The following is a 12,108-nucleotide window of genomic DNA, read 5'->3' on the forward strand; positions in this document are numbered from 1 at the left end:
GTTCCTTTTGTGGTGTGCCTAGGATGTTGTTGCTGTTGTGTGCTGGCGCAAATGCTTACACATTGCCTTCGGGATAAGCCTGTCTGCTTGTGCCAAGCTACCAAGGGGGTGAGCAGGGGTTATCTTGGCGTGTGAATCCCTTGCCCTGACTAGAATGGTGGTTTCTGCCTAGCTTTGGTGTCAGCCTTAGCCAACCAGAAATAGCCAGTTCTAACAGTGCCCCATTGTCAATGGCATTCAATGAACTAGAAATAAGCTTTGCCCATTTGTGAGGGTCAAAGCGAAGGAGGTCACCGGGAATTCCATCGGGCCCAGCTGCTTTCTGTGGCACAATACACTTGATCGCATTTTCTACATCCTTATCTGTAAATGGGAAGCTATTCATATTCATATCCCCTGAGACTGGCAAGAGGCTATAGGGGATGGGCTCATTTTGTCCACCCTGCGGAGAAGAGTACAATTTAGAAAAGTGGTCAAACCATGTTTGCCCTACTATATTGCAAGTTATCATGTCGTGACCAGGTTTATTCTTAGTTCTTATAATATTCCAGAAACGGCCAGGATCTCTCCCGAGGCTAGCCTCTTTAAGTGATCGCCAATACTGATCTTCCCACTCCTTTTTTGCTTCTACAACAGTCCGCTTGGATTCTTCCCTAGCCGACTGGATACACCCTTGGGACTTGCTCTTTACAGCCTTTATTAATGCAGATTTCTTATGGCGGCATTTAGTTGTGTACCATCCCTCTTTACCATTATGTCTGCTGGGCTCTCTCTGTGCAACACCTCTGGTTTGGACAAGAAATAAGTTACCCAAGGCTACAATGGTCTCCTGGAAAATATCCGAGACCATAGATAAGTCACATTGGTCTATAGGATTTATTTGCAACTTAGTCTGTGCAGCTAAAAGAATAGTCCAGATATTCTCGACTTTCCCATCATCCAATGCAACTTTGCACCATTTCAAGCGCCTACCACAATTAGAGGGGCGCACTTCTAAAGTCGACATTGATGCAAGTGGTGTTACAGAGCCGTGCACACTCGGCCACAGGGGATGCAGGCTCAGGGAAAGAGGATTATGATCACGATCCATAGTTGGAAGTACATCCTTGTCCTGCATGAAACCCCATAGCTTGAAATCAAGGAGTATGTAATCAATCCTTGTGGAATGATTTACTCTATTGTACGTGTGAGCCCCGGTCGGATCTGAAAGAGTTCTGCCGTTTGCTGCTCTTAGGCCAAATTCCATTACGAGCGTGTTCATCTGTATAGCCCGTTGAGACCACCTCTGTATCGGTCTAATTGTAAGTATGGGTATACCCCTCCTGGTATCGTCCTCGGCAGTATCTAAGATGTCTTCTGCTGCAAGGGGCTCAAATGTACAATTGAAGTCCCCTGCAACAAGGACATATGCACTCTGATGGCATCGCCTAAGTTCTTCTTCCAAAAGTGCAACTATGGGGGATGGAGTGCCAACTTTTGTGCCACGGGCATATATGTTAAATATCTCCAGGGTTCTCCCTCTCCGTGCACCACTAACTGTAATCCTTAGGATGTCTGGTGAGTTACATTGTATTTGTTTAAAACTGCTTCCCATCGAAATGCTTACCCAGACAAGCAGCCCGCCTGAATGGCGGCCTTTCCCTGTGCGGGGGGATATTGCTGGTAAAAAAAAGGTTCTGTAACCCACTTTATAGTGGGGCACCAGGCTCCATGTCTCCTGAAAGATGCAGATTGTATAAGACTCAACCAGGGCATTCCAATCTGGCAAGTCTAGTTTCATGGAAATGCCCGCTATGTTCCAGGACAATAGCTTTATAGGAGGATCAGCCACAGCTATATTCTCAGGTAAATGTGGTGACACTAAAAGGGTGCTGCCTCCTGCCCCACTAAGGTCTGCTGCCTGGTGTGACAGAGTAGCTACCCGTAGGCTAGCAATATTCCCCGCCCCAGGGGTTTGAGCTAGCAGCATCAAGCTCCTTTCCTGATCTTCTACGCCAGGACCCTGGATGCCACTTAATTCGGTCCTGATAGTAGTCCCCTGCAGTTTTCCCTCTCTCTTAGAGCTCCCACTACTACTATATGAGATAAGGGATTCTGGGCCTGATCTAAAGTTACAGATGTCATTATTATTACTTGGTGCGCTGTCAGTAACTCCAAGGATCCATTGTGCTTTAAGTGACACCTTACTGCCAATTAGCGAAGACCCAGCCACGACGTTAGATGACAAAGAAAGGGACGGTAGTCTCCCATTCAGTATCTGCAATCCGTCCCGTAGGACAGAAGACTTCTATTCGAAGCGGTTGCTATACTTTCGGGGTGGTTAGTAAAAATAGAAACTTCATAGACCCCCCCAAATGTAGAGTAGAAGTTCTGAGCATGCTGGGGATCTGCAAATTGTAAATGGAAGTGGCGCAGATCATAGGTGCCAATTCCACTACAATTGTGGTCGGTCTGTTGGTTACAAATGAACCTCGAGACGCGGGCATCCCTGAAATTTACAAGGATGCAATCCCCAGGGGTATCCTTAATCCTACTATGAACCCAATTTACCCTCCTGACAAAAAGAACCTGACCATCAAACTGGTTAGGGAGTGGTCTATACCTATTCAGCCAATGAGTGGTCTTGTTTTTCAATTCATGATAAGATTCATGTTTCCCAGACTTTAACTGTGGTACTCCCGTTAAGACCACTACAAATGGCTGGCATTCAGGCGGTAAGTTGATATGACTTAAGTGCTGGCTATCTGGCATTACCATCCCAGGTTTTTCATTTGACGTAAGATGATTGCTACAATGCCCGTTTTTTTTACTTGGGCTACTCTCTTTTTCCCAATCATGTGTGGAAGAGCCACGTGTGGGTTCTTTTACCCCTTTGGTCGTGGTTGGAATCTTTAGATTCTTTCCAGATTTGGAGCTAGGAATTGGGGTGTCTATTGCTGTAGGCTGAAGGCCCGGAATGGATGAAAGGTCTACCAGAGGTTTTTGTATGGGAACACAGTTGTCCTGTTTGTTTCTCGACTTTAATTTAATTAGTGTTTTAAGGGTGAAAAAGTTATCCAGGGTGGCTTGCTCAAATCTTTCCAACCTCTCCGACAGTACCTTTACCCTCTCTAATATGGGAGAATAAGTGATTTCGCAATTTGTTCTAGGTGAGCGATAAGGGGGAGTCTGAGATATGGCGCCTGTAGCCCCAAATGGTTTAGGACAAGCGGTCACCGACGCTGGTAGACTGCCCGGGGCAGGGCTGCCAGCGGGTAGTTCGGCAGCTGGTGGAAAAGGTGTGGATTTTACTGCCCCCCTGCCCGATTATCTCTCCTATTACATTTTATTTTTTTGATTTAAACTTTTTAGAGGTTAGTGGACGCCCCCCCCTTCTGGCCACTGGCGGCTCTTTTTCTTTTGTAGGTAGCTATTCTGGGCCCTGCGGTATATGTGGACACTGAGTGTGCTGAAATACCCTGGGGAGGCGGAGTGTTAGTGGAAAGCATATGCTCCATATTTGGGGGTACCCTCTGTGATGGAGTTGGTGAGTCTGCCTGTGATATGTGACATTGTACAATGGGCCTCTCTGGGTTCGCCCCTAAGCTCCCTGAGCTAGATGATACATTAACCAGCTGGACATCTTCTGTATGTTCCTGGATGTTAGCCGGAGAAAGAGCCAGCGATAGTGGCCCCAGCGAGGAACGTTTGCGATTTAGTGGTTCTATAGAAAGGCGCCGCTCAGTAATTGCAATTTCTTTTTCGAGGACTGAATATGCACAGGTGATAAATTGATCTAACGTGTCACTCACACAGCCCCCCCCCTAACCTTTCCTGACCTGTGTGGACATTGACATTAACGATAAATTAGAGCTCCGTTGGTGAAACAAAGCAGTGTATTACATCAAATGGTGCAATAACCATACACCTTTGTAAAGTACCTCATAAAGTCCAGGTCAGTGGGTTGGATTTAGGGGGGTGGCCCTGCCCCGCCTCTATCAGCCTCGGACGGCCGTAGACGGTTGCGCCCTTGTCCCAGGCTTCTCCCGGGCACGCTCCCGCTAGCGGCTCAGGGGAATGACTATATAACGTCCGTGGTTGGTGAGCGGTCCTCAGCGGGATGACCAGGTGTTGCAGCGGCAAAAGTGCTCCTGGGACTTTGAGTCCTGCACGTGGGTGCGATGTCTCCTCTCCTCTCAGGCTGCGCCCGCAGGTGTATGTCACAGGGTCTAGAGGCCCCCAAGGATCACTGGTGGCAGAAAGCAACAGCAACGGCCCAACTAGCGAAGCAGCACCCCTTATGGCTTTCCTATACACTTCCAAATCTTAGAATAGACTGAACATTGTAGGGGCATATCTGCACATGCTGATAGGCCCACAAATAGGATATAGTGCACCCTGCCTTATGGCTAAAGGCCTACATTAGGGATGACTTACCAATATCCCATGCAGTGTATATGGGTGCCATGTGGACTCTTCGGATTTCTCTGCACTAAGACATGCAGCGTGCAATGGCTGAGCGCATAGCCTTGCTGAGGGGTCCCTGGGGTGGCACAACCAGTGCTGCAGCCCCAGAGGACCCTCTTCAGTACTCATTCCCTAGATACCAGGGATACCATTTACTCGGGACTTACAGGGGTAACTAAAGTTGTGCCAATCCTGGTACAGGTTTTGGAAAAGAGCACTGACACTGGGGATCAGGTTAGCAGGGACCCAGTGCACTTACAGTTCAAAATCACATCAGACATCAGGCAAAAAGTGGGGGCTAATCATGTCAAAAATGGCACTTTCCTACAGCTGCTATCTTCTGATCAGTTTTTTGGGCACCAGCACTCATTATGTTACAAATTAAGCACTGCCTGTGGCTCCCCCAAATGGGGTACAACACAGGGCATCAGAAGTGATATGCCGCAGCGGCTCTTCGTTGTTTTTCTTAGTCAGAAAAGGGGGTTTCAGGGAAAAAAAATTATATTTTCAATTATGTCAATTTCCATCACACTCAAAATATAATGTACATTTTTTACCTCCTTCATCGCCGCAGCGCCTCAGCCACGTCGGAATCCAGGAGAAGGCACTGGAATGGATCATCTCCTTCCTCGACGGAAGAACACAGAGAGTCCGTCTACCACCGTACAAGTCAGAGGCCGCCGAAGTCATCTGCGGCGTCCCTCAAGGATCCTCGCCGAGCCCCACCCTCTTCAACGTCTACATGAGCCCCCTCGCGGCCATCGCACGCCAACACAACCTCAACATCATCTCCTACGCTGACGACACCCAGCTGATCCTCTCCCTGATCAACGACCCCGCCGCCGCCAGAGCCAACCTTCACGAAGGGATGAAAGACGTAGCCGAGTGGATGACGACCAGCCGCCTGAAACTGAACTGAGACAAGACGGAAGTCCTCATCCTGGGCCCCTCGCCCTCCGCCTGGGACGACTCCTGATGGCCCCCCGCCCTGGGCACCGCACCCAAACCGACAGACCACGCACGCAACCTGGGCTTCATCCTGGACTCCTCCCTCACCATGACCAGACAAGTCAATGCCGTCACCTCGTCATGCTTCAACATCCTGCGCATGCTACGGAAGATCTTCCGGTGAATCCCCACCGAGACCAGGAAGACGGTCACCCAGGCCCTCGTCACCAGCCGACTGGACTACGGCAACGCCCTCTACGCCGGAACCACCGCCAAGCTCCAGAAGAGACTCCAGCGGATCCAGAACGCATCAGCCAGACTCATCCTCGACATCCCACGACACAGCCACATCACCGGACATCTGAGAGACCTGCACTGGCTCCCCATCAACAAAAGAATCACCTTCCGTCTCCTCACCCACGCACACAAAGCCCTACACGATCAAGGCCCGAGCTACCTCAACAACCGCATCAACTTCTACGCTCCCAAACGCCATCTCCGATCAGCCAGTCACGCCCTCGCCGCCGTCCCCCGCATCCGAAGAACGACAACAGGAGGAAGGTCCTTCTCCTACCTGGCCGCCAAGACCTGGAACTCCCTCCCTCCCGACCTGCGCCTGACCCAAGACCACCTCTCCTTCAGGAAGAAGCTCAAGACCTGGCTGTTCGAGCAGTAGCAGCACCCCCCCCAAGCACCTTGAGACCCTCCGGGTAAGTAGTGCGCTCTATAAATGTCTTTGATTGATTGATTGATTGATTCATGAATCAGAATTGTTACTTTTAATCCCATAAGCACACGTTTTACTCCCAATCATAAAAATTGAGATGACATTTTTGCCACTTGAAACCCGCATCAGAAGCCCTGTCCGCAGCATAATGCTATCACTCATATACTATCATCGATGCAAGCAGAATGCTTGTTTATCTATACATCGTCATACCGCTGTTGCGTTTGCTTCCTACTGCTGCTGTAGTGCCTAGAATAATTAGGTGTGCAATAAGTGCTGAACGAATACCAGAAGCATAACCAAGTTACAAAGCAATGGACAACCCAGCTCCTTCATAATAGTTCACTTTACAAATACAATGCATGAAAAAAAAATATATATACATAGCAGCACCTAACCATAGGCCGTCTTCCGGCACATCCAAGGTGTGAAATGAAAGTACGGAATGCTGACCTCACTGCGATTAATAACAGTGGGGGCAAATGAATGGAGAGAGATAAAAGTGTGCCAGAAACATTGGTATCTACAACGAGAGAAGGTGTTACTTAAATGGAGCTGAACGTTTAGCCCACCCGTAATGTTTCTCTGGGTACTTCACGATACACCTTAGAGGGCAGAGACAATTATTGATGGGGAGTGACATCTTGAGTGTTGTAGGCCATTTGCAAGCCACAGTCCAAAAGGATTGCTGTTCTCAGAAAGCTCAGACATAAGCAAGTGACAGTCCAATATGATTGCTGTTCTCAGAAAGCTCTGACATAAGCAAGTGACTGTGCGTTTATGGCAGCGTACAGATAGGCCGTGCAGATGAGTAAGTTTACATATAAATTAAAGGTACACCTTCCGGGGGCCCATTACGACCAGGCGGAAAGAAATGAATGCACGCTTCATTATTTTCGCTCCTCCTGTTTATTAGTTGTTACGTTTTTCCACATCCGTTTCCGGGTGTGGAGGAACCTGACTAGATTTGCTCAGGCGGCATAACTGGCCTGAAAAATCCCAGGAGACTGTGGCTGCAGCAGCTGCCAAGTATTTGATCCTGCTGTTTTTTTCTGACAGCGAGAACCTTTTTCTTTCTAACAATGCTTGCTTCCCACTGCTAGAAAAAGGTTTCCACTTCCCTTCCCTTCTGTCCCCATTTCCCTCCCTCACCCCTCACTACACAGAGCCTGAGGCATACATTTACATATGTATGCATTGGTTAAACGCCAGGGAATGATGAATTTCGCCAGATTTTAAGGCCTAAAAAAAACAGTCCAACGTGCAAATTCCTCAGTGCATGGGGTTTTACTCATAATTGAACGGTACTATGAGGATTTACTGATTGGCAATTGTAAACTAGCATGTAACTTTACAGTGCAGTAAACACACCCCGTTACCGTGCAACTCGTAATTTGGGCCTCAGTGTTCCTCTTGCAACATCTCTCTCACTCATGTACTTGTAAGATAGAATGAATGGCAGCAAGCTCCACACTGCGGTATCGTGAATCATTGCACTCCATACAGGGCCTGGTGAAGGTAAAGAGGTGCCCTTTTCATGTTATTGCATTGCTCGGATTGATTTTAACTGGACCACAATGCAACAGCAGATGTGATCTGTACCACTACCAATAAAAAGAAGCAAAAATAATTCATAAATATATAGACTGCAAAGCATAAGATAAACAAACAAATACCCGTGAATTACTAGCATGACGTGAACATCTGGGGTAGGGAGCAACATGTAATAAAAATGCTCCCAGCCTGCCTGTAATTGAAGCTGCCAATTCCAAGCTTTCTCCATCTTGGGGGATGGTCCTCCCATGGATTCCAAGCCTTCTCCATCTTGGGGGAGAGGCCTCCCATGGATTCCAAGCTTTCTCCATCTTGGGAGGAGGGCCTCCCATGGATTCCAAGGGCCTCCTATGGATTCCAAGCGTTCTCCATCTTGGGAGGGGGGCCTCCCATGGATTCCAAGGGCCTCCCATGGATTCCAGGCTTTCTCCATCTTGGGGGAGGGACCTCCAATGGATTCCAAGCTTTCGCCATCTTGGGAGAGGGGCCTCCCATGGATTCCAAGCTTCCTTCATCTTGGGGGAGGGGCCTCTCGTGGATTCCAAGCTTTCTCCATCTTTGGGGAGGCGCCTCCCATGGATTCCATGCTTTCTCCTTGTTGGGGGAAGGGCCCCTCAGGTTGATGAGACCCCTTTCCGCTGAAAGTGGTGAAATGCTTGGTGTTTCCACTGGCTTTATAACAGGGGTCTCCAAACCGGTCCTGGAGGGCCGGATCCATTCCAGATTTTTGGGATATCCCCATTGAGATACATGTAGTAATTTTAAAAATCTGGCATGGATCCGGCCCTCCAGGACCGGTTTGGAGACCCCTGCTTTATAACAATGCCACCCTTACATAGCTTGATGATGGTGTCATTTAAGGAGATGGTCATATGGATCCTTCTGTTTTGTAAATGTAGGCAGCCCCAACTCTGTCAGACTCTTCCATAATATTTATCATACCATACAATTCATAATGATAATAGATCTTCTATAGCTGTGTTTGGGTTTCACGTAGAAGCAAGGCGTAGGGGTGGCCTAAGCCATACATGTGTATGTGAAACACATCACTGTTCGTCCTCATACTTTATAAAGGACATAAGAGCTCTATCCCACCAACGTGGACAGCAACTACTTCATCTTTATTTACAGAGTAGATAGTGTTTCTATTTTTATATAGGTCGAGTTTGAATAGGTTTATCAGGGAGGCAGATTCATGTACCTCTCAATAATAGAAATTCATCTGTATCAGTTCATAATAAATTTACAAAAGCCGAGGGTGACATGCATTATCCCCTTTCAAATGCATGATCTATATCATGACATTTATCTTCTGTGAAGGCCTCGACTTCCTACCAGGGTACCTACCCTTTACATCCTCTGACAGAAAACCTGTTTTCAAATCTATGCACCATGGGCAATCCCTGATAGGCTTCTTTCTTAAGTGGTTATACATGGAGTGGAAGCCAACATAGCTCATGACTCACACACCTTCAATTACTTCTTGCTGTTGTATGGCAATCTCAGAGGTAGGCCGAGCACCTGACATCAGGGCAAACACATGACTTCAGACAAGTGTTGAATTTATAAAAATGTAAGTGCCAGGGCCATTCTCAGGAGACCCAGCAGCTTGCAGCACCTATTGCTCCTACTATCACTCCCAATAACAGTACCCGTATAACAAATAACCATCTCACTTATACTTGTGACAATTCTGGCTACTCCAGGCCACCAAAGCAATATAATTGGCATTGGTGAAAATATATTATTCATGTTCAATAAATATATATATATATATATATATATATATATATATATATATATATATATATATATATATATATATACATACATACATATATATATATATGTATGTATGTATATATATATATATATATATATATATATATATATATATATATATATATATCACACGAAAAAAGGGTGCCCATGAAAGTCGCCACACACGGGGGGTGTAAACACAAAATGCCACAGGTAGCAGGGTTGATTAGCATGCCACAAGCCTTCCAAACATGCCATACGCGTTTCGAGCATCTGCATGCTCTTGTTCACTGGCTGCATTGTAGAGGAAAAGACGCGCTGATGGGAACAACTGTTTTTAGTTAATAACAAGCCCCGCCCTTGTGGGCATCACAAACTTAGGCATTATGGTCAAAGTAGTTCGTGTAAGCTCACTCCATCAAACCCGGTTGGGTAGAAAGCATTGTCCGCTCTGCTGCCATCTTGCTAATATATACCTGTGGCTGAGGCCCCCTCCGATCCCATCGGTGTCCATGTAACAAACACACAGGATCCGCCAAAGTAGCGGCGGGGAGACTTAGCGACCGGACCAGCCGCATTGAACAACATCCAAGTCTGCACATTGCCAACATGATTATGGAGCTGAATGGAGGTTAAAGTCTTTTCCTACCTTGATTTAAACAAAGGGTATCACCAGCTCGAACCCAAAGAGAATTGCAGGTCTATTACTTACTTTTCGACTCATGCAGGTTCGTTTTGACATAAAAAGCTACGTTTTGGAGAGCCATCTACTGCCAACCATTTTCAGGATGTCATTAGTCGCATTATAGAGTCACAAATGCTTTCAATTACAGTGAGGATATACTCATTTTTGGGGCCACACAAAAGGAAAATGATAAAGCTCTGACACAAGTGTGTTGTTTACTTGCTGATGCAGGACTCACTGTAAATGTGGCAAAATGTGAGTTTCATCAAACCAAACTCACATTTTTTGGCCATGTCTTTTCTGATGGGAGAAATACTCCATACCAGACCAAAGTACAAGCCTTGTCATCCACATCTCCGACACAGGATATAACTATACTGAGATCCTTCCTTGGTAGGGACAGTTACTGTTAAAGACATATACGTGAATTTGCCACTGTATGTGCCTCATTGAGAGCCTTAATAAAATGAAATGTCCCATTTAAATGGTCAAGTGAATGTGAACGAAGTTTCAAGAAAATCAAGCATACAATTGAGAATGCAACTGAAATGGCATATTTTGATCCGAAATTGCAGATGGAGGTTGTTGTTGATGCGAATCTCGGGGGTTGGGTGCCATCATTTGCCAGCACACTGAACATTCCAATGCTCAGAGACACAGCATGGCTTATGCTAGCTTAAGTTTGTCAATCCCAGAACGTGCTTATTCACAGCCCGAAAAAAAAGCCTAGCTGTAGTGTGGGCGTGTGAATATTTTCATGTGTTCCTGTATGGAAAACATTTCACAGATGTTACTGATCACCAAGCACTACTCACCATTTTCGGAAACTCTAAAGCTAAGATGCCCCCTCACATTGAGAGGTGGGAGTTGTGATTGCAGGAGCATGATTACACCATTTTGAATCATCCATGAAAAGTTCAAAACCTTTCCGACTACTTCTCATGGGAGCTAATACAGTGTCATGGCACTTCATCGAAAGCGGCTGATGACTATATTAATTTCATTGTAAAGTCCAGTACCCCTGCAGTCTTGTATGTATAAAAAATCATTGATGCCACATGTACTGACGGGGCATTTGCTAATACTCAAAGATATTATTACACACCAGTTGTGGCAAACAAATACTCAACCTCTTCATGATGAACTTGAATAAAAGAAATTCCAAAATGTGCAAGAGGAACTTTTAGTTACTCTAGAAGGCATCATCTTATGAGAGTCAAGAGTTGTCATACCCGAGAGTCTGAGACAACAAGTTATTGAACTGGCCTATTAGGGTCACTGTGAAGTTGTTGCTAGGAATCAAATTTCACGGAACCAAGTGTGGTTCCCCCATCTTGATGAAAGAGTTGAAAAAGACTTAAAGACATGTCATTTGTGCAACTGTTTGTCATTTAATAAAACCCTACATTAAACATGTCTGATATCCCAAAGCATGCATGGAAGAAGATAGCAATTAACTCCCTTGGACGCCTTGACAATGGAACTCATCCACTTGTAATTTTTAACGAATATTCCCACTATTCTCTGGTGGAAGATTTGTTGTCAATGACTCATGACAGAGTCATTGAGAGACTAGAAAGTGTTTTTTGAAACTTTGGGTGTTCCTTCGATTTTGAACTCTAACAATGGCCCTTCTTTCAATAGTCAGTAACTTAAAGACTTTCTCACTCATTTAAATATCAAGCTTCAGAAAAACACAATTCTCTGGCCACAGGCAAATGGTGTGGTCAAGAGATTTATTAGTACCCTCAAGAAGATCATTCAGCACACTGCGCTGGAAAATCTTGCACTTAAATCAGTCTGTACTTCGTGTCTACATGTCAATTCCGCATTCTACCAATGGTGAAAGCCCTGACACCTTAAAGTTTGGGAGAGCCATAGGCACCAAAGTGCCACAATGGACCAATGAGAGATCTTTTGATATTGACAAACTTCACAGTACTGACTCTTCTCACAAACGTCACATGAAGACTTATGCGGACAGATG

This window comes from Lissotriton vulgaris, chromosome 8 (genome assembly GCF_964263255.1).
Source record: "Lissotriton vulgaris chromosome 8, aLisVul1.2, whole genome shotgun sequence".
Taxonomy (NCBI): domain Eukaryota; kingdom Metazoa; phylum Chordata; class Amphibia; order Caudata; family Salamandridae; genus Lissotriton; species Lissotriton vulgaris.